Source organism: Syngnathus floridae, chromosome 2, assembly GCF_059516105.1.
Source record: "Syngnathus floridae isolate MCC-2025c chromosome 2, RoL_Sflo_1.0, whole genome shotgun sequence".
NCBI lineage: Eukaryota > Metazoa > Chordata > Actinopteri > Syngnathiformes > Syngnathidae > Syngnathus > Syngnathus floridae.
The window spans coordinates 22401593-22423640 of record NC_142414.1 but is presented as its reverse complement, the minus strand read 5'-3'; the positions used below and the strand labels follow the sequence as shown (position 1 = coordinate 22423640).

The window sequence follows — 22048 nt, the reverse complement described above, 5'->3', positions numbered from 1 at the left end:
TTCTTTTGTTAGAAACAACAGGTATTAGTTGGATTTATTGCTGATAACATATTGATTTAACAATAAGGTTGGAGTCAAACTGTTACCCTCTCAATATAATAATCTATCTTAATAACCAATACAATACAATATGCATCCATCAGTACAGAGATATTATTGGAGGTTAAGATAAGAAACGCACAATTACATTTGTCATAGAATTCACTGTTGGGGTCTTCTCTATGATTATTTTTGCCACCCTGCTGATGCTTTCATTTTGTAGTAGCACTACCATTACAGGCATAATTGATTCTTCAAACTGCCTGGAGATACACTTTTGTTGCAAAATTCCATTAGCACACCACAACACTGCCTCAGGGATGAATAAGGCACAGGAGGGTCTCCAAGCTTTGATATTATTCTTTGAGTGTAAATAAAAACTGGACACTTTCCTGCTTTACAGTCAATGATGGGCATGCTGAGGTCAATGGCTTTGTAAAAAGGAAGCCTAAATCTTCTATAAATTTTAGGATCACGGTTCATTAAGAAAACATTTAATGTATTAGGCCTGTGATTCCCAACCAAGGTGCTGAGGGAGTTCATCATTATCCATTTACTGTGTGCAAAATCATTTAATGAGAAATTTATATCTACTCACCTGGATAATGTGCGATATTGTATTGTATACCAATGATAGCAATTCAATGTTCTGTGCGATATTGTCTTGTATATCAATGACAACAATTCAATGTTCTTTCATTTGATGTCCGGAGGTACAATAAACCTGTCGACACAACAGTAATGGTGTTTAATTTGTGGATAGGTAGGCAGTACATTTTTATTCAATCAGAACATCAATTATCTGTTCAATTAACACTCACACATTTGACAACAAAATAAATCTCGGAGTAAATTAGGATGAGACCATCATTATTTCACTTTATTTTGTGTGGTTTGAGTTTACTCTAAATCTGCTATCTTAAGGAAAGAATAGGCTACAAAATAATCCAATATTAGTTTTTTATTCAGAATAATAATTTGTTCTGTCTCACGTTATGTGCATTCTGTTAGTTAAACAAGCTTTATCGATGCTTACTAAAAACAATTTCTGAATTTTACCATTATCTCTCCGGAATAAGCCATTGCTTGCTTTCTTTTCTCAAGTCTTTTGTAGCTGCATCCCACTCTGGCCTATATTATGTGTTATGTAATGCACACACACTACCTGAGGGCAACAGTTCTCCCAGCGACAGGGGAGACCTCCTAAGATATGCACTCTTACATTTTGGAATGAACAATTTTTGTTGTTTTTGTGGTTATTTCAGAGTATTCTGTTTATGGCACACATCTGTATAATTAAAATTAAATGTAATATATTCTCTCTGTCTCTGTATATATCAAATTTGACCACTTGTTGGATGCCGCCAGAACGAGCGAGGACTCAAACATCCTAAGTGGAAGTAAAAACACAAGTCTTACTTTCATTATTAACGCAGTTAAAGTGGACTATTCATTATAAAAGCAATGTAAAGGTGGATGTATTCATGGTTGAGTTTACGTCTATTTACCAAAGAATTTTCCAAATTCTTATCCATAGTCACGACATATGAAAGGTATTGTTGCTTGTCTTTGAGGGGCACAAATGAAGGGACAAGAAAAACGAGAATGTTGCTTCTTTGTTGTAACAAATGTTTTCATCATTAAGAATTTTACATATCACATTACAGGCATCCAGCTAACACCTACATCAGAAAAGAATATTGTCCTTAACTCCAATGGTGCGTAATATTGCTTAAATATAGCACATGTCCAATGCCAAACATCATTGTTAAATCACCTTGACAGACTGTGCACCCAATGAAATGTAATGTCATATATGGTAATGACTGCAGGTCAAGAGCACAATGACTAAGTAATATGAGAGTCTAAAATGCTTTTTGACTGCTAAGTTTCGAAGTTGACACAAATACAATGTGTGACACACACATATAGTAATGTGGGTGGTTTGGTCTGCCTTTTTGGAAGAACCCAGTGCTTCAAGAGCAGCTGTTCACTGGTTTCCCCTGTGGCCTTATGCCACAAAAATGTGTGCACCAGCCGACAACCACGCGGATCCACCAAGCATGCAGAAACACAAATGATTTAAAAAAAAAAAAGGTGTGTGTGTGTGTGGCGGGGGGGGACTACTTAACACACTCCCAAGAGCATAAACATTCAAACATTGAATAAAAGAAGGTTGCTGAAAGGCGTATCCATCCAAAAACAAAGGATTATGAGAACATAAACTGCTTGCATGGCAGCATAAATCAGCAGGAAGCATTCTCCTCAATAATTGAAAGCTGTGGCCTATAAGTGAGTACCCTATCAATCATAGCACCAGAGCTGCCACTATATTAACAAGGCACCAAATAAACAATATCAGGGATGAGGGCTATTGTGCTATTCCCAAAAGGAAGACATCGTTGATAATCCCGCATCCAACATCTCTGGGGAGCAAACATGCATGTGCGTGTTGTCAACAGAAATATTCACTATACCATTCGTAATTTGCAAAGTGGAATTTTAAGTAAGAGTGATTAGATCAAGAGCATACCATCTTGGTGGTGTAGCTGCTCTAAATGGTTTAAATTTGCCTGCCCTTGTTTCCCATTTGACTTTGGGCTGAGCTTGTTTAAATACAAGGAGGTTTTTAGAGTGGCTGTAAGAAAGTTTCTTTGGCAAATCACACTGAAGAATTTGGGATAATCACAGACAAGGACAGCATGGAACTTGGGAATGACCTCCAACAAGGAAGATAGGACAATCAGAAATGAAATAAAAATCTGATAGGTCCCTGTTGCCACTGCATTAAAGAAAAACTAAAACTAACTAAAATGATGAGTTATGTACTAATCCTTACCGTTGGGTTACATTTGGTGTCTTGAATGAATGAATGAATGAATGAATGAATGAATGAATGAATGAATGAATGAATGAATGAATGAATGACTCAGTCAGTCAGTCAGTCAGTCAGTCAGTCAGTCAGTCAGTCAGTCAGTCAGTCAGTCAGTCAAGCATTGCTTAAGATTATCAAGACATTCTATGCTTTCAGAGAGTTCCAGCCCAATTTTAATATTTTTTTTCTCAATCATTCTGTTGTACTACAATGATTACTTATTATAATTGCCAATGTAAGTGTCTGTATGTATGCACAGGCTATTTCCTGGTTTGAGGGAATAGAAAATGCCAAACGCAAAACACATAGTGACTCAGATAGCAGAAAGTGGAAGTAAATCCCTCGATCCGCACCAAATTGGAATGGGTTCTTGACTGATGATGTGCAATCTAGTCACAAACTTTCCTTGAAATCAGTTAAGGAGCTTTTGCATAATCCTGCCAGATAATTAAATCACTAACAAATGGTGATTGCCACATTATGTCCTTTTAAGCTTTTGCAGAGGTAATTAGATTGAACATCACAGACTAAGAGACTAAGAGATTTATAGCTTGTCGGAACCTTTAAACCTTTCCAAGCTACTAACAAATAACCCCCCCCCCCAATGATCAGTGTAAATAAGGACATGTATTGTATATAGAGATACGCCTCTAATGATGTCAAATTTACATTCTGATTCATATCAAAAGAGTTGAGTTCATTTATCTTTCACATTTGCTTTTATGATAAAAAACATCACCGCTTGTAAGAATAAAGAGTAAAATAAGAGTAAAAAAATATAATGAATGCATCCTCTATTTTTGAAATCCTTGGTCAACTTCAACAGGTTTCTGACTTTGGACACCCCAAGAATTGCAGTAAAATTAGACCCCCAGGCACTAATGTAGACCTTGAATGATTAAAAAAAAAAAAACACTAATTGTCTTTAGAATTTGGAAACCCAAGTGCAAATTTTGTTCCTTTCATGAGATTATAGCACTGCTGTCTAAATCGTTAAGAGATTAACAATGTTGGCTGATCACTAGGTATTGATACTCCAGCCAACCAATATATCATCATCCATCCATCCATCCATCCATCCATCCATCCATCCATCCATCCATCCATCCATCCATCCATCCATCCATCCATCCATCCATCCATCCATTGGGGGTCACGGACGTGCTGGAACCTATCCCAGCGGACATCAGGCAGTAGGCGGGGACAACCTGAACCGGTTGCCAGCCACTCGTAGGGCACACAGAGTCGAACAACCATCCACAATCACACCTACGGGCAATGCGGAATGCTCAATCGGCCTACCATGCATCTTTTTGTGATGTGGGAGGAAACCAGAGTGCCCGGACAAAACCCACGCAGTCACGGGGAGAACATGCAAACACACAAGCGGACTAAACAGCGCATCACTGAGCTGCCCCCAATACTTCATATGTATAGAAATGTGTCCCCTATTTCACTGATATCCATATTTAAATCACTTTTTGGTTTGATATTATCACAAGATAACAATCTAGACTTTAATATTGCTAATATGTCAGCCCTTTTCTCAAAGTCTCATCCAGTTGGACAGGACGAACGTAGTACATGCTTACAAAGGTTAGCAAGTGCATACTTCCAAAGTACGCATCTCAAATTACTAGTGAAGGTAAATTACCTTTATGCACATGCCTGTCAGTCTGAATAAACTCGATATCCACCATTCCTATCTAGTTGTGACTTTCCATGCAACTAATATGTTTGAAGTTGGCTAATAAAAAACATTCTCTTGGCTTGCATCAGTCTGTCTTGCTGTCTCTCTGTGCAATGTCCTGTTTTGTGGACTATAATTCTCCTCAAAAGTAGAGCACTCCAAAAATGAAAACAGGTCAGGCCTTTAAGCAAAAACAGTTCTGTTTTGGGATAAATCTGGCAAACACATCACCGTTTGTGTGAAATGAATAATCTCACCACAGTAGAAAAAATAATGATAATGCATCTGTCAATTAATGAAATATATATGGTCTGTCTCTATAAAGTGTTAGTATTGTGCTTTTATTTGACCACCACAGCTACCCCAACTTAATAACATAGGTCATTTCCAAAATAATTTTTTGCAGTATGTAGATGCAATTTGTAATGTCAAGTATAATTAATATTGTTAGCCAGAAATTTATTTTTTTTACAAAAAAACAACAACCTGAAAACAAAATTAAACTGTTGATTTGTAATTATTCTCTGTACTTATATTAATCGACAGAAAACAAAGGTTTAGGTTGAATACTATTCTTGAAATGATCGATAGTTTGCTTTTTAGAGGCCCGCACCACCACGACCAATGATATCGTTCTTTTGGAATGCAAAAGAACCATCGTTAAGATGCCTTGCAAAGACACCTGTGTCACAGTCAATAAGTCAAAGGGCGTGCCTTCAGCTGGAGTTTTTCGGTTTTCCACACCAACTCAGGTCGGTCACTCCTAAACAAGCATTGTTGTATAAACTGATGAAGCCTTCTCAGATGAGAGGCGAAACGTCTTCCAGGACAACCAGAGGAGTCCAGCTGCGATCGATTCAATAAATAAATGACCTGAATGAATGAGAAACTCAAGCCCAGTGAGATGCCCCAAAGATGAATTTGGTACCACCTTCCTCGCTTGAGTTTGAAATAGTAAAATGGTGAACATTCGCTAAAATGTAATGATTCGGCATGAAGGTATTTTATGATGCTGCATGTTTTATCACATGTGGTCAAATCAATTTATTCAGCCCTGTGTAATTGCATTTTCATTTGAACCATGCCTCTTGTACACCATTCAATGAATAACGTGAGAAAGTGTAGAATGGTTAAAACAATAAGCCGCTGAAACAATCTCTGCTGACACCTTCACTGAGTCAAAAGGTTAATGAGTTTATGCTTTGTCAATCAAATTCATTATCTGAGCACGGATTAATTTCTCAGCATTGTGCCGTCCATTAAAGCACGACCAAAAGCAAAGCCTCAATTGGAGGGAAGTTAATTGCAGTGATTAGCAGCCTCCTCTTGAGGCGTTGTAATCGGGCAGATGAACATAGATCGCCAGTAATTTACTATATGGGGCTAACACAAAGGATGAGGGTCGTCAGATACCAATGCACCTCCTTGATTTCTTTGCTCAGTCTGAACAACTTTTGCTCAAATGTTCAGATGATATTCAGAGTGGAGAAATGTTGACTGGAAGCTAAACCATTTGTTCATGCAGCACGGTTGAGAAGACTGGAAGCCTGCTGTTGGACTTAAGGGCAGCGTGGAGATAACGATGCCCAAAGCATGCCACCTTATCTCAACCTCTGCTCAACCTTGCCAATCTCTGGGCTGAATCCACATGTTAATTCAGTTCAGTGTTTTTGAACCAACTGGGGAAACTGTAAGGCAAATGTGCAATTTGAGACCATGCTTTTAACACCCACTATGTCTTTTTATCGTGGCTTGACATGAACTCATCAGCCACTGTGGCTACTGGTTTCCCAGAATTATTTGCCATTCAGCATTTTCCCTCCCCACAATATTTTTGTTGGATAATCGGGGTTATTCACAACCAACCTCCGCATTCGGTAAAACGCGTCAAAGCACTTCCTTCCACTTTAGGTGATTTGCAAAGTCCTACGCCAGGAGACCGGGAAAAAGCAACTGTAGAAATATTAAAAGTCTACACTGAAGAACACATTGTTTGATATCACGTTGTATACATTTACATACATGCCTTTGGCAAGATTTATGCGCAGATTTTATTTCAAGCAAAGTTGTTGTTGTTTTGTTCATGTGTGCCCAATATATCATTGTTTGGGTAGTTTTTGCCCGTTTACGGTTTCCCTCAACAATTAATTGTATAAAAGTTATGGTTACTGTATATGGCCTCTAAAGTTCCCTATGAAAACATAAAAAAAGAAAGGGGGGGGGGTATGACATGAGAATCTTCATGGACACCTTAACTACTCTCACACTGAGTGCCAAAATGTCTATTCTATGTTTAATAAGTGTTACTTTTGGCGAGTGGGGTGGAGGTTGTGAAAGAATAGCATTTGGAAAGAGCAGAGTACTGCAGTCTGAATCATTTTCTTCATACTGAAGAGATGTTTAACTTCCACTTAATTCCACCATTGTGTGGGGTCCATATTGATTTAGGCTGTGTGAGGCGATCCATCTTCCACTAAAGGACCCGGACACCCTCCGCTTGAGAACCGTAGCTAAGTGAAATGAAGCAGTTGATAGCTATCACATGACACAACGGCATGCTTGTCGACAGTTGAGCATAATTCATGAGTTTGAGTGCAGGCGGTGGCCAGCTTGTAATTAAGATGGCTTAGTCGCGGATTGAGAGTTGGTGTGCTGGAGGTCCTGGAGGTCTTGGAGATCCCTGGAGATAGGTGGAGGTGGATGTGTGTGTAGGTGGTGCTGGAGGAAGGGAGGGATTTTGAGCACAGGGAGGTCAGGTTTTTCCTCAGAGGAAAACATGTCAAGTTATATTTAATCAGCACAGTGAAAGTGAAGTTCCATAAATTGTTGTTGATTCTTCTCTAAATGTACATTTTCTTGCAGAGCAACACTCTGGCAGTCTGCTTATTCACTTCGCCGTAGTCAAATATTTACCATCCTTCCTTGTAACATATTGTCAGAATGCTTTTATGAATTCACTTTGGGTTTAAAGCTTTTATCGAAAGTCATGCTGGTTGAAGAGAAATGTCTGTAAAAATTAAGTCATTTAAATCCAATCGTTTACAGGCACACATTTGTCGGCTCCAAGATACATAAATCTGTCTGCTCTAACGAGCAATTTACAGTGAAATCCTCAATTTAGTTAACCGTTCGCTCAATTTAGTCTCCTTAGATAAAAATCATGCAGACTAATTTATAACAGTCAATAGTTATTTTGTATATTTTTATTATTTTCTCATACCCGGGCACCACTCAGATGTGTCTGGAATATAAAGTTTAATGTTTCATAACCTTTGTAAAAACGGAGCTCCTGCAAAAGCCACTGACATTTAGTTTGGCGTTTTGTCTATAGTTATAGTGAACCAATTCTAACATGCAAATGTTTGTTACGTATTTTCTTGATGCAGACTTGTTCTGGCTTTTTTTCATAAAACCAAAGCCATATACGTTATTTTCTAAGAATGGTGGCCCACACTAGTAAGAGCAAAGTCAATGAAAAATCACACTTTGAACTGTCAAGGTTGAACTTGTCCCACTTTCCTCTTCACTGTGTCAAATAGGCTCGTTTTTCTCTTTCATGTATCCGCACCTCAGTGCAGCTGAGTGTGATGCCCCAGCATTTTTTTTTTATCCTATCAGGGCAGCTGACATCAGTCAAGTCTACATCAGTCTGTCTGCATACTAAATTCTAAGATCTCCAGTCTGCAACAAATATTTTGTCAAATTAGTATCAACTGGCATGTCAAGAAAAGTCAAGTCAAGTTTATTTGTATAGCTCTAAATCACAAGCAGTCTCAAAGGGACAAACAATTGACAATAATTCTCAAAGCATCCCCTGATCTTAAGCTCCCAAAATGTTATGTTTTAATATTAGTTCTGTCTTGACTGACAAACATGATATTCAAAGGAAATTAGAATATTCGGTGTCGTTTTCAGCCTTGTTTTTAGCACACAAGAGAGCTGCACAAGACGACCACCAAACCCCGACACAAAGTCGGTCGGATCTCATCCCTTTTAGGAGAGCTGGAATTTCCTCGTTGCTTAGGGAACCAAAGCTGATTTTTCTCAGCTTTTGGTGCACTTGCAGCACCGTGAGGGTCAGAATGAGCATGCGAGAATGAGGGTAAAAATGCAAAAATGTACACATCCTCCACGTCTTCTGTGTCCAGCACCCCAAGGCGCAAAACATGCCACTTATCCCGCTGGATGGTTTCCCTCTGTCTCTCCCCATTCAAGGTGAGGGGACACAACTTTTAAACCCTTTTTGTAGGTCAAAGATGAGTTATTACGCCATGTGTGCAATAAACTGCATGAAAAATCATCAAATTGAAGAGACTTTCACTGTCTATCATTTTCCAAAAAAGGAATTGGAAAAGACATTTTAAAAAGCCAGAGCTAATTTTTCTGAGAGGAGTGCAAAAAACACCTGTATGACATGATCACACGAAAATCACCTCACAAAAAATTGCGGAAACGGGTTTATTGTTATGTCCCTGAATGACGAGGATAAATATCTAAAATCTTGCTTATTTCAGTCACTAAATATTTACTTTTGACAACCAGGAGATAAAGAGAGCTTGTTAAGTCTTGTTTTTTTTTTTCTAAAAAAAAGTTCTGTCTGCTACGTTAAAAACACTCACAATGAATGTGAATATGATGTGTGTATTTATCTAACTCAACTTTGTCTTATCATCCTTTGTCTGATAAGATCAAAGCATATTACTTTCTTGATACAAACAAATTGTCCTCTCTGTCTGAGATGAGGATGGTATCAGTGCAAAAAGGTCAGCAAATAAATCATAACAATTACTGCTCATCAAGGAGTTTTTATCTTGATAAAGCTGATTCCAGACAAGATGAGTGATATGTACATTCTTAGAGGTAGGGTGGCTTCCCTTCTTCTCGAAACCAGTTACATATAAGTGATTCTGTAGGGCTGTTTGCAATTGGGAAGGTCACGAGCGTGTTTACAGCGAGGCTGAAGGAAATAGCTCCTGTGTATCTACATCTCTTCTGAGCCTCGTTGGTCACGTAATTAAGTGGCTGGCACAGTGATCAATCATAGACTAAATTGGATTTGTGCAGTTTTTTTAGCTCGATACATGACTTTGACCATGACATTCTACATAACTTCTCACAAGAGCCAAAATTACACAGCCTTCTTTGATAATCAACAATTCAAAACCTCTCCTTGATGCCAAGTACAAACTTTCTCATTTGAGTATGCTATCTACATTTGCAGTTAAACTGCGTGTTGCATGAAAAATTTAACAACAAACAAAGCTATTTCTATTTCATATCTCTTTTAAAACATATTATATCTGAGAGATCCTCAAATGTCTGGAGTTAAAAGTAATTTCTTTTTATCCAATCAAAACTTGTTTGCTACCGTCAGTACGATTAGAGAATGGGAATTTTGGTGCAAGTCCAAGTTGTTCTGTTCTTTGTCTCAGTCTCTGAAAAATACATTTCCATACTGCATGTAAAACACATACACAACTTACATTTTATGTACTGAGGATGTATCTGAATAATCACGGACATGGAACATTGTCTTAAAATTCAATGGTGTCTTACAGTATCTTAAACTTCTTTCAAAGCTGAAAGTTGCAAAAGTACATACTGCTTACTACGCTTCTAGCAATGAGCCGAACATTCTCCACTTCCTTATCTCTTGGACACCAAAGATAAAATGGAACATTTCCTCATTATGTCTCCCGCAATTTTGGCATAGCTTCACTTTGCTATGACAATAAGGACAAGAGGTTTCTTGCATCATGCTTCCTGGCACACGCAAAAAAAAAAAAAAAAAATCCAGAACGTGGCAGTATGCTTACCGTTTAAGTCCTTTTCTCCAATTCAATTCTCAGACAGGTGATAACAAGAAAATGGATGGCATTCTCTTTGCACTAGGTGTATGGGCTGCCACAGGCTTTAATTTCTATTCTCACTGCAGATAGGCGATCATCTTCAAAGTTGTTATTCTTGCTGTCAGGTGTAAAAACGATTGAGTGCAGAGAAAAAGACGGATTCACAGCAAGTTACATACGCAATAAAAAAAAGTATATATACATATATATATTTATATGTACTTGTTTGTGTATATATGTTTGTGTACTTTTTGTGTGCATGTAGATCTGCAAAGTGAACGTGAGCGCCCTATGTTGCATGTTATGTTTTGAGGTCGCTGGCACATGGAGGGAATTATATGAACTATATGTGCCATGTCTCTTTGGCGAAGTGAATGGATAGGCTTTTGCGTGATGGAAGTTGGTGTGAGCAAACAGGAAAACATGGTTGCTGTAGGCTGCCTCTGCCTCAGTGTGCATAGGCAATGGGGTTAATTAGAGAACCCACTTTGCTCATACTTTTCAAAGGATGAAATGAAAAATTAAGTAACAGCCCTTGCACACCAGCGGGAAGTCATGATGGATAGACAAGGAGAACAAGTCGTCCTGGTTCGATCTCAAAGAAACTTATTTGGTTGTTCCCATGATATAACAACGAACACTGTACTTCAGAGAAGATGCCATGATCAAAGAGGAGCGTGTGCTCTGGGTCTTTAAAATTGCCTGCTGAATTCTTGAAATTTTCCCTTTGATGACCTTTAAAGGAACGGCAGGCGTGTCGTAAAAGTAGTGAGCCATGAGTCAGGAAAGTTTCACAAGAATCCAACACTTTGGTATTGTTTCCAGGATATGGAATCAAGCGTGTGTCTCAGAATGCCCATGAAGAATTTTAAATTCCCAGCAGCCCTCTAGTATGTTCACATGTCAATGTCAGGTTAGGTTAAAAGAAATGCCAGGGCGATTGCGCCACAAGTGGAACACCAGTATAGGAGTTCTGGTGTACACAAAACGAGAAGCGGGAGGAGCTTTTTGGGCACTGATACAGAGACATTAAAAATGTCAAAGGAATGTTATAGAATGGAACTGCAGATTGCAAAAAACAGTCACGTCCCTAAACTTTCACCGTGGATTCCTTGATATTATTGGGTAAGTACAGCGTACATTTAGCAGTGTTGATTATATAAACAGACTATGATAGAGGTTAATTGAAAGGTAATGACATTATTGATTATGTTGACATCTTCAAAGGGGCCTTCTAATGAAAAGTGCAACTCTGAATATTAATCACAAGTATTTGGTGGCCATTCACAGAGGGATGTGGATTTAATAAATATGGATAAAAATGTTTTGTATATATACGTATCTCTCTCTCTCTCTCTCTCTCTCTCTCTCTCTCTCTCTCTCTCTCTCTCTCTCTGTATATATATATATATATATATATATATATATATATATATATATATATATATATATATATGTGTGTGTGTAAGAGTATGTAACCGTTTCTATTTATAGATCCAGCTATTTCATCACCTTTCAGCGGGGATAATCTGTTTTTTACCTTTTCTCTTTCTATCTTTTAGTTATACATATTTGCCAATATACTTTCACCAAAATAGTCCCATTACTCAATTATGAGCTTTGCGAGGTTTAAGAGTTCAAGACTAATGTTGATCCTCAGAGAAATTTTGCTTGCAGACAAGGAATGGAAAATCTGTCATCTCTCTCAATTTGACTTCATAGATGGTTCAAAGGTCATTAAATGTGTTAGCCTGATCTACAATATTTTCTTTAATGCAAACACCTTAATAATTAAACATCTGCCCGTTTGACCCAGGAGAATCCCACTGGAGACCTGTCCTATAAATAATTCAACTTTTATTAAAAGTTGACATTAAATATGTATGCCATGCATGGACATCTGGCAAACATTTGTGATCACCACTTTGGGCAATGATTAGAACTGACAGCTATTATCTACCTGTTTCCTTCTGGGTTCCTTTGGAGTGAACCCTTAGTTCCTATGGGTGCCTGACCACATCTTTTTTGTCAATATACTATACCGTGGCAGCACTCAGGAATCAAATTGGCATCTTGACTGAACTACTGTCAAGTACCTGTTGTTTTTCATTTTCTAGACCTTGGAATGAATGTATCATCTCTTTCAGTAGACGTCTTTGGTTTTCAGTGACTCGTCGATATCCTCTTTGACTTGAGCCATCTGGACATAATGTGTAAACCACGACTGCATTCCCGCTAGCCTGTTTGACCAGCCTCCCCACCGTTCCTTAAGTGATTTTCAACTGGAACAATTACTCTCCTGTGAGGAGTAGTGTGTTAAACACATGTAAACCCAGCACGGTGCAGAACATGGGCTCTGGTGTTGAAGAGCATAAGTCAGGACAATTATCTTTGTAGGTTTGCGAGTGTAAACATGCCACCCACTGACACCACCACCTGCACACCCACCACCTACTCCCAAACGGTTTCATAACTGCACTTGTCAATGTTGGATTAAATGTGACTGGCATTCATCTGTTGATTTGTTATTGGCCCGCAACAAAGATTGTTTTCATAACCTCCCGGAAATGATCCATTACGTCGTTTATTATTATTATTATTATTATTATTATTATTATTATTATTATTAATGGAAATAGTGATCATAAAGAATGGTGCGGATGTGTCAGTTTCACTGCAGATCTGATTGAAACTGAAATTATTTACATGTATGCATGGAGTGACATCAGTAAGGATTGGTGCTGCAAAAATAATTGAGGTAAACCGTCCATTCTTGATAAAATGAACAGTAACTGCAACGGCAGCCAGTGAAGTTATAGTCAGACTGTGCAGGAATGTGACACTAAAATGTGAATCATGGCGACAGGTGAAGAAATAAAATCCTGCAAACTGCCAGATGCTTTCTGTAGGTCCAAATTACTTTCCTGTAAAAAGAGGAGATTTCGTCACAAATGTCTGTCATTTAGAGAATTGTGGAAATGCTACATATGGACGGGGCATGGGTGCTCCATTCCATAAAAGGAAAGCAAACAAAAAATTATATTGCTGTACAGTTAAAGTCCCACAAACTAAATTCTCCCGTACGTACCCTCATGTCATGTTATTCCTATTTGCTATCACAACTCTTGTAGAGAACTTTGTATTGACAATGATGCTCTAGAGAGGCACAACGTTTACCACCATTTTGTTGTTTTGATGAACCAAGTGTCAACAGCCTTGGATTAAGATTGAAATGTCTGATTGGAGAATAAATTACACTGTTTTATGCGTACAATGAGAAATTTGGTAAAATTGACCAATATTGTCACAAATTGAACTCTTACCATGTTGCAGGACATATGTAACTTGTAAATTTTAGTTGGCGATGACCTAGTTGTGCACATGGAAGTTATGCCTATATCTATTTAAACTTATCTAAGTATTATAAACAAAAATATTCAAAGTATTCAAGAATTATATAATAATATAAAAGAGATTTAAGTGGCAGATTGTGAGGATAATCGAATGAATCCAATTTTGTCAAGTTTTGGAGCTGTTTTACTTTTGGACCATATCACTTTTTGAAAGTTGAGGTCGAATCCCTAGTTGTCGCCTGCCAAACCGTTCAAGTGACGAGGGTTCACTGTGTTTTGGAGTCGTTATACTTTTGGAGCATATTTCTTTTTGAAACTTGAGGTCGAATCCCTAGTTGTCACCTGCCAAACCGTTCAAGTGCCGAGGGTTCACTGTGTTGAAGAAGACTAAGTGAAACCACTCAGTCCCCGACATGAAAGTACAAACACTCCAGCTTCGAGACATATCAAATAGATGCTGTTGCACTTGGAGCTCCTGGAGCAAAACTTTACAGTGTGATTCCCTTGATGTTGTCAAGTGAAATGAAGTGCTCACTTCTCTTATCACAGCAGGCGGCACCAACTGCTGGATAACGTGGCTATTCGGCAGGTCACACTCAAACAAACCAATACCTTGGCTCAACCTGCAGACAACTCTTTGACCTTCTGCTGTCACATCAGCAATCAGTTTGCCGTCACAGCTTTGTGTCCAGAGCTGACCCTCGTGATCACGTCCTGCAGTCATCTACTTGTTAGAGCTTCTTTTCTGTTAGCAGCAGCAGCAGTAGCAGCAGCAGAAGCATCTCACCTGGGAGCAGCAGACTGGAGGGGAGGCAGGGAGGAAATATTGATCGTAATAAGCCTGGCAAATGACCTCTGGAGTATTTTTAGACCGGAGCCAAATGACTAGGGAGGAAGTGGGCCATTTCCATGAATGAGGAATGAGCTGGTCTTTCTCTCAAGCAAGACGACCCCCATTGGGATGTAGGAGTGTATGCAAAACCCTCTCCTGAGGATCTGTTAATTATTCAACCCCAACACCAATCACTGAGCCCCCCCCCTCACCATACACTGTATCCCCTGCACCCTCTACATTTACAAGAACACACCATTGAGTGATTGAATTGTCGGCTGATGAAACAATCGACACTGTCTAAGTTAAAAGCCCCACATTATAAATCAAAGCAAACATCACAGCCAACTGAGTGATTAATGCAATTTAATATCCTCACGATGTTTGCCTTCCTCAAAAACCACACATTTAAACGGGAGTATGCTTCATGATAAGGTTGGATTAAAAACAAATTATTATGTTTAATAAGGGAACTATTGCATGATGTTTTTCATACCCTTGTCAAATTTTCTGTTTACTATTACCGTCATTTCCTCTGCCTAAATGACTTTGACAGCTGTTTCAATTTGCAAGCATAAAAACAATTTATGAATGTAACGCGGGCTTTTAGTGGGAGTGCCTCGCACTTCGAAAACCATCATTTTGTGTAAAGCTGAAGAATGTGGATGTTTTCATTTTTCTAATCATTCATCTTAAACAAGCATGCCATAGTTTGAGATCAAAGGTATAGGCATGCATTATATTATACATTGCCTTTGTAAAAGTGTTTTTTGTTACTTGTATTAGATATTGTTGTAATTAGTGCAAGTTGCAAAGTTCCTCATTTAGCTACAACAGTGTAGTTGGACACCATTAAAACCTGGTAGATCCCCATCATCAACTTACTATTAGACTGCTGCTATGTTTCTGCCATAAACAAATGTCCATGATACAGTGCAGAAAGGTCTGACATGGGTGAAACAACATAACATTTTGGTACGAGTACCCACAACATTTGAATGATCTGTCTAATTCTGAAAATGATCACCTACAGGCTGCCTGATTGGCAGTCTTCTTTCTATACTGAAAGTGTTCCAAGAATTCACATTTCATTTTGATTGGCACAAAATGTGGGCGTTCACACATTTGTGAGATTTGCATCTTCACAACTAATTACTCATGAAATAAAAACAGGCTTCCCTGTTTCCTGCGGGGTGCACCCACTCTTCTAATCCACCATTGCATTTCTCTAATGACTCAAATTACTCAACAAAACATTGATGCATAATCCCCAGATAGTGATTTCAATTTAAAACCTGGCTACAACAAGCTTCAGTCTAATCTTGAACTATTCAGCTTTTAGGTCTTGGAGTAAGTCTTGTAAATCCATCAGTGTCACAACAGTGCTACTGGAGTGTGACTTTGGTTTTTAATGGAGTGCAATAGTCCCCACTTGTTTACTCGTTGTTTTAAGCTAGGAAAGTGGTGTATTGACCAAAGCCTTCTTACAACACACTGAGGTAACCAATAAATCACTGAAAATAAATGGTTGGACTTTTGGAAGACCATTCTATGAGAAAGACAATCTGTTTCTAATTTTAATTATTGGAAATATAATGATCACCATTGGGCTGTTAAAATATTAAAGTACAATTGTGAATTTAGCTACAAATACAAGAAATTGTTTATTAAAAGCACATACAACATGTCATCGGCGTTGTGATATTGCCTCTGGGAAAAAAGGTAACTTAGAATGCTAAGGGTTCATAAAAGCCATGCTTCATGCACTCATCATTTGTGGTTATCAGGAATAATTTGGCCATCAGTGGGAACATTTATGCACAATCTGCCTAAATAGAGACTAAGCAGCATGAAATGACATGCAAAAACTGTCCTCAAACCAAATTAATTTGCCAATACATTTTTGCCTGCTTTGATAAGAGTAATGCCTTTTTGTCCCAGCCAAAGCACAAGAATGTGCACTGGACAAGAAATTTCAACGAATATGCAGAAAAGCAGCTTTCGTTTTCTTTTGTAAATTTAGGAAGATATTACACACCAACGCTAAAGCTTACCTTGCATTAACGCCAGAGTTGAAGATGTTAAAAAATATTCTAGCTGGTCCACCGACAACATAAGCCACGAAGGAGGTTCCCTAGTAACGACTGCAAGATGTTCTACTTATAGTATGACCCAGTGTACCAATTAATGTGGTTTTGAAACTGACAGATTAGGATGACAGTACAACATATTGTTACTGGAGGTAATTCAGTTGGCTCAACCGCCCTGAATGTTTGATATCAAAGAAGCAACCTCCCTTGCAGAAACACTTAAGCTGCCGCCAGGATGTGGGGCAGCCTGGCCAATGAGAGCGAAGTGTTGTGGAACAAACCGATTGCTCCTGGCACGGCAAAGCAAAACCTTATCACTCCACAGATGCTTAGGACGTAAATGAGGAATGGTGGTTAGTAATGGTGGTGGTGAAGGAGGTTGCTCTGATGGGATTTTCTTCCCAGGATTCTGCTGCGTTTACTGCTTGTGTCAATAAAGCCCTCGTAAACTGCTTAATTGTATTCTGTAAGTTGCCCGATCAGGAGAGATTTGGAAAGCTGCCTATTTTGTGGGCTGGATGGACTTTGTGACTTCAAATGCTTGCTATACCTACTACAAAACCTGTATGAACACTTTGTAGTATTTCTTGCCTGCGTTATTTCTGAATCATCCTTCTAATGAATTAAAGTTTAGCAAAGAAAAGGATGTCCCCTCTTAAACCCTTCTTAGTGCTTTAGACCATGTATGGTGTGTTTTTTTTATTTGTAATTTATACGAGTTGTCAATTCAGTGGTCTTCAAAGAAGATTTTCATCAAGTAAAGCTTTCATTTATTGTAGTGCCAGTGGGACATTTGTATTTTAGGATGTTTTATCTTCTGGTGAAACATTGATGCTTCTTAGGCCAATTGGTATTGTCTTGTAAATGTGGTCTTAGCTGTTGTGCTGTTTTTCTATTCTTATTTATTCATTTTTTCTTTTTTTTCTTTGATGTTTAGGACCATTGTTGTGACTTACTACAAGAAAAGAATCATTCTCAAAAGTGAGTGTTAAGAAAAGATAAGAAAATAGCTCTGCATTATGAGTTTTGTAAGTGTTGACATGTTATTTAAAACTTTGCCTGTCATTTTTAAGAATATGGAGATACTTTGACCCAGAAACAAGTATTTATATTGTCATTGATTTTTATGGGAAATGCCTTGTATGTTTTCATTGTCTGAGGGGTTCTACTTCTGCTTTAGCTATCCCATGTATGTAGCGACTACTTCAACCCTAATGTTTCTTCATGAATTAACACTTGTGGACTCTAGACAATAAAATAAATTAAATAAAAAAATCTATTGAAGGAGCAGAGACTTCAAGCATTAGTGGGGTCAGGGTGGATCGCCATCTGACTTGATGGGTCGAGAGACAAGAATGGAGTGAGAGGAAAAAAGAGAGACGAGGCGTTGCGCATGTGAATAACACGCCAGCTCGGACACACATCAGTGATGATTCTGTCGGGTTTGCTCTGTCTTTGCATATCTATTTTGAAATAAATACCACATTCATAAGAAGATATGTCTTTCTTTATCTTAAAAAAATCAAACAAATGTGGAAAGTACATTTTCTGCCATCATATCTCCCAAATGCAAAATAAAAATAAGAAGAAATATGAATGAAGTCAGTATATTTACAGGATTAATTAGCCTCAGAATGCTGCAGGTAAAAGCAAAAAGCAACACCATTTTGAAGCTGCAACTCAATAAAGCAGTCTGCAGAGACATTCACATTTCCATAGAAACCATTTGGTTGATGGGACGCCCAAACTCAATATGAAATGAGCAATACTGAGACACATATTCAGGAAGTCTGTATGCTATTGATTGTATTACCCTGGAAGAGCTTGTGTCAAATGGAAAGAGGAAAGCAGTTTTTGCAAGTAAATGCAATGTACATGAATTATTTTGGATCGATACTTTGTATGTCAAAGTGCATGTTGTTTTGCCACCCATTGGGACATGTGATGAGCCTACCTCACTGATTTCCCACAACACAATGATTAATTGCATGCGCTTTGTGAGCTGATACATTTCTCTTAGTTCTTAGCATAGGGGAAAGGCGTAAAGACCACTTTATGATGCAAGCTGTTAAAAATAACAGCTAGGAAAGGTCGATAGGGGAGATTCATTCCAAGGGACACTGGGTCTTAAAAGTTGACTCTACAGTAATGACTTCTCCTGAGGATTCAGGATTGTAGCGTTTCAAAAAAGGGGAGAAAAACAGGAACTACAGGCCGAGGAACTTCAATATCTGAAGCTGTCGTGGAGTTTGAAGTGGCTAATGTGCAATAGTCTATAATATATTATTGCTATATTCTGCCAATTATACTGTGGCGATAGCTATAAAAGTGAAAAAGGAAACACTTGTTATAATGAGTTACATCTGCCTCACAGTCTAGAAAGTAGATGTTTCAAACTAGAGTTCGAGTTAAAAGTTTGGTTTTCAATTAAGATTAAGGATTCAAAGTAGAGTTTCAAATTAGGGTTAGGGTTTCAGGGTAGGATTTTAAATTGGGATCAGTGTTTCAAAGTAGGATTTCAAACTCAAGTTGGAGTTTTAAAGTTTGGTTTTAAATTAGGGTTAAGGATTCAAAGTAGGGTTTTAAACTAGTATTATATTCACTCGCTTTTGGTTCCATCATTTTGGGATGATAAAACATTTAGAAACTGCACAATGACTGAGTACACATCAGTGACCTTTGAGAAGAAAAAATGATTGCATTCTATATAAATGTACAATTATTTCATACAAGACCTGACTAAAAATGCTTGACTGGGGGGCTAGTTTCAAGGAGGAACCTAGTCATTTAATTTGCTTGTAAATAAATGGCAAAAACAGCTTATCTGACCAAAGTAATTTGCTCATGAGTGTTCTGTAGTGTTTGATTTATGGTGTGTGCGTGTGTGCGCGTGTTTCATTCGTCCTGCTCACTTGTGTGTTGTTAAGATTGTTTCATTGCATAATGTGATGCGAATCCTTCCCATTTGATTTCCAGGTATACGGCAAGGTCATACGGAAGAGATGCCGACTTCATCCAAATGGCTCATTTCTATGTTTCAAGGCTGCTGAAGTGGAACATTCATTTGAGCAAATGAATTGGCAGTCAATGTGTGAAATCAACCTCTTAAACTGTTTGGATCTAAACCAAAGACTGCTGTTGTCCTGTTATTAGGGGACCATTATCATTGGCTTCAAAATGGTTATTGGGTTTTTCTAATGACTACTTAGAGTTGTGATTTATGTGACACGAGCATACCTATTACAGTCAGGTGAGACATAGATTGATTTTGTTTATCCAGCATGACAAAAATTGCATGCCTGAATGCAAATTTGAACTTGGTGCACAATTTCCTCCTGATGTTGAGAGATTCAAGCGTGGAGATTCATTTCAATTGAGGGTTTATGCATGTGTGTGCACAATCCCACTCCTCTTGAATTGCCTGCACAATAACCTCACCATGTTTTGCAGAGAATTCATTTTTGATTTGGTTTGGTATTGTTTGGGGTTGCAGGGAATTTGCCAATACATGCCCGGTGGACAAGAAGACCCTACAAATGGAAACAAAGGTCTGGTCAAAATTGAACCTTCACAACTGATTGCCAGACGAGAGCATCATCTCAGTTCAAAACTGACTTCCTTGTCCTGACAAGGAGATGGTAAAGTACAAGCACACCATTTTAATTTACTGAGGCCAAATAAATACTGATAGAAAATAGAAGGAGAGCTTGGCGAATGATAATAATATATTGTTTATAGCAGTCAGAGTAGAAAGGGATCGTGCTTTCAGAAGCATGCGCTCATACCTTGGTCTTTTTTCCTTTCATCCATTTTTAGTTGATGAGGTGGTTTACAATTGCAGTCACGATACAAACATATGATTAATGAAGAAATTACCTTGAGTGATTGCAAGTATTGTTAAGATATGATGCAGTATAGCTTCGATTTATCTTTGATTTGTTTCTGTTTTTAATGCAGCCTTTGCACCTTTGCAACTGTACCTAATAAAGTCGCCAGTATCTGAAAATTTCAAAAAAAGAATCAAATCAGTGGGTTGATTTAATTTAATTGGAGGAGGAACCTAACAGGCAGAATGAGATTATCAACAAAATATACATGTTGTTTTTTTAAGATTTTCCATTCAAATAGCAAGAAAAATATATACTCTAAACAACATAATACTTTGAAGAGACATCCCACCAACTTAACAGAATTAAATTATTACCAACAGAAAATTCAAATTCAGAACACAATACACAACATGTCAATTATCAGCACCCTTTTACAATATAACAGCTGGTAAAATAATTTACGAAGGAGTGAGACACTATATGGGCTATAAAAGGTCAAATATGACATATCAAAGTCAAAAGTCAAAGTCAGCTTTATTGTCAATTTCTCCACATGCCAAAGACACACAAAGAAACCGAAATATTAGCAACTGATTGAAGTGCACCGAATTAAAAATTAGCCTACTCAACACACACGCTTTGTGTCTTTATAACATTGACAGTTTGTTGAATAAAAGACATCTTTCAGAAAAAGCCCCTTTGCAATCTTGATGATGCAAAGAAAAAACAGTTGTCCAAGTAATCACGAAGACAAAGAGGAAAAGATATGGAAGAATACATCTCTCACTAAGAGTTTGCCTTGAGTGAATATTTTGAAATAGCGGTAGAAAAACCCTACGGCTGTCCGTCAGTTTGACCGATTAGAACACTATCAAGTGCAACAAAGGCACCTCTGATACAAGAGCCCATGTTGTGGGATTTTCTCCCTGTGGAGCAGCTGACTAACTGCTTGCAGGATGGGAAATCCTACACGGTCTTACTGAATTTAGTCACATCCTACCGGGAAGTATCAGAAAAATTCTCTGACTTTGAACACAGAGTAAAAAGTTGGAAGACAGTAAAATATTCAGAGTACGTTTTAGTCCGAAACAAATGTGGAGTGATATTTACGTTTATTTCACTCAAACGTTGTAAGTAAATTTTACGGTAAGTGCTACAATATATGTCATGGTGGAAGCAGAAACTGATTTTCTAGAGTTCACGCAGGAGGTCAAAGTGAGCAATGTACATTTATAAAACTTATGTATCGAGCTTGCTTCAGTAAAACTGATATTTATCCTCCAATAAGCCAAATGCCTCTGTCTCTTGTATAATATGTTTGTACATTATTTTGCAATATAATGATGAAGAGGTGGATTACGTCACCTAAATGAAACTCATCTAAACTCAAAACCCACGTACGCAACATACTGCTCGCAACTGTTTTCTTGCAATAAAAGGTTTATATACTGTCGATAATAAATAATCTAAATTTCTTGTAAATGTATCGC

The 22048-nt window shown here is 38.0% G+C and overlaps 2 long non-coding RNA genes across 2 annotated transcripts; one reads left to right on the top strand and one right to left on the bottom strand.

Moving 5' to 3' along the window:
• Positions 1-6884: 6884 nt before the first annotated feature.
• On the bottom strand, positions 6885-16893 carry LOC148402615 (uncharacterized). The gene is made up of 3 exons (XR_015857275.1): positions 16693-16893; positions 14419-14607; positions 6885-7322 (listed from the first exon to the last, which is right to left on the bottom strand). It is a non-coding gene; the product is annotated as an uncharacterized LOC148402615 (long non-coding RNA).
• LOC148402614 (uncharacterized) lies at positions 14982-21768 on the top strand. The gene is made up of 3 exons (XR_015857274.1): positions 14982-15073; positions 17666-17709; positions 19705-21768. It is a non-coding gene; the product is annotated as an uncharacterized LOC148402614 (long non-coding RNA).
• The last annotated feature ends 280 nt before the right edge of the window (positions 21769-22048 follow it).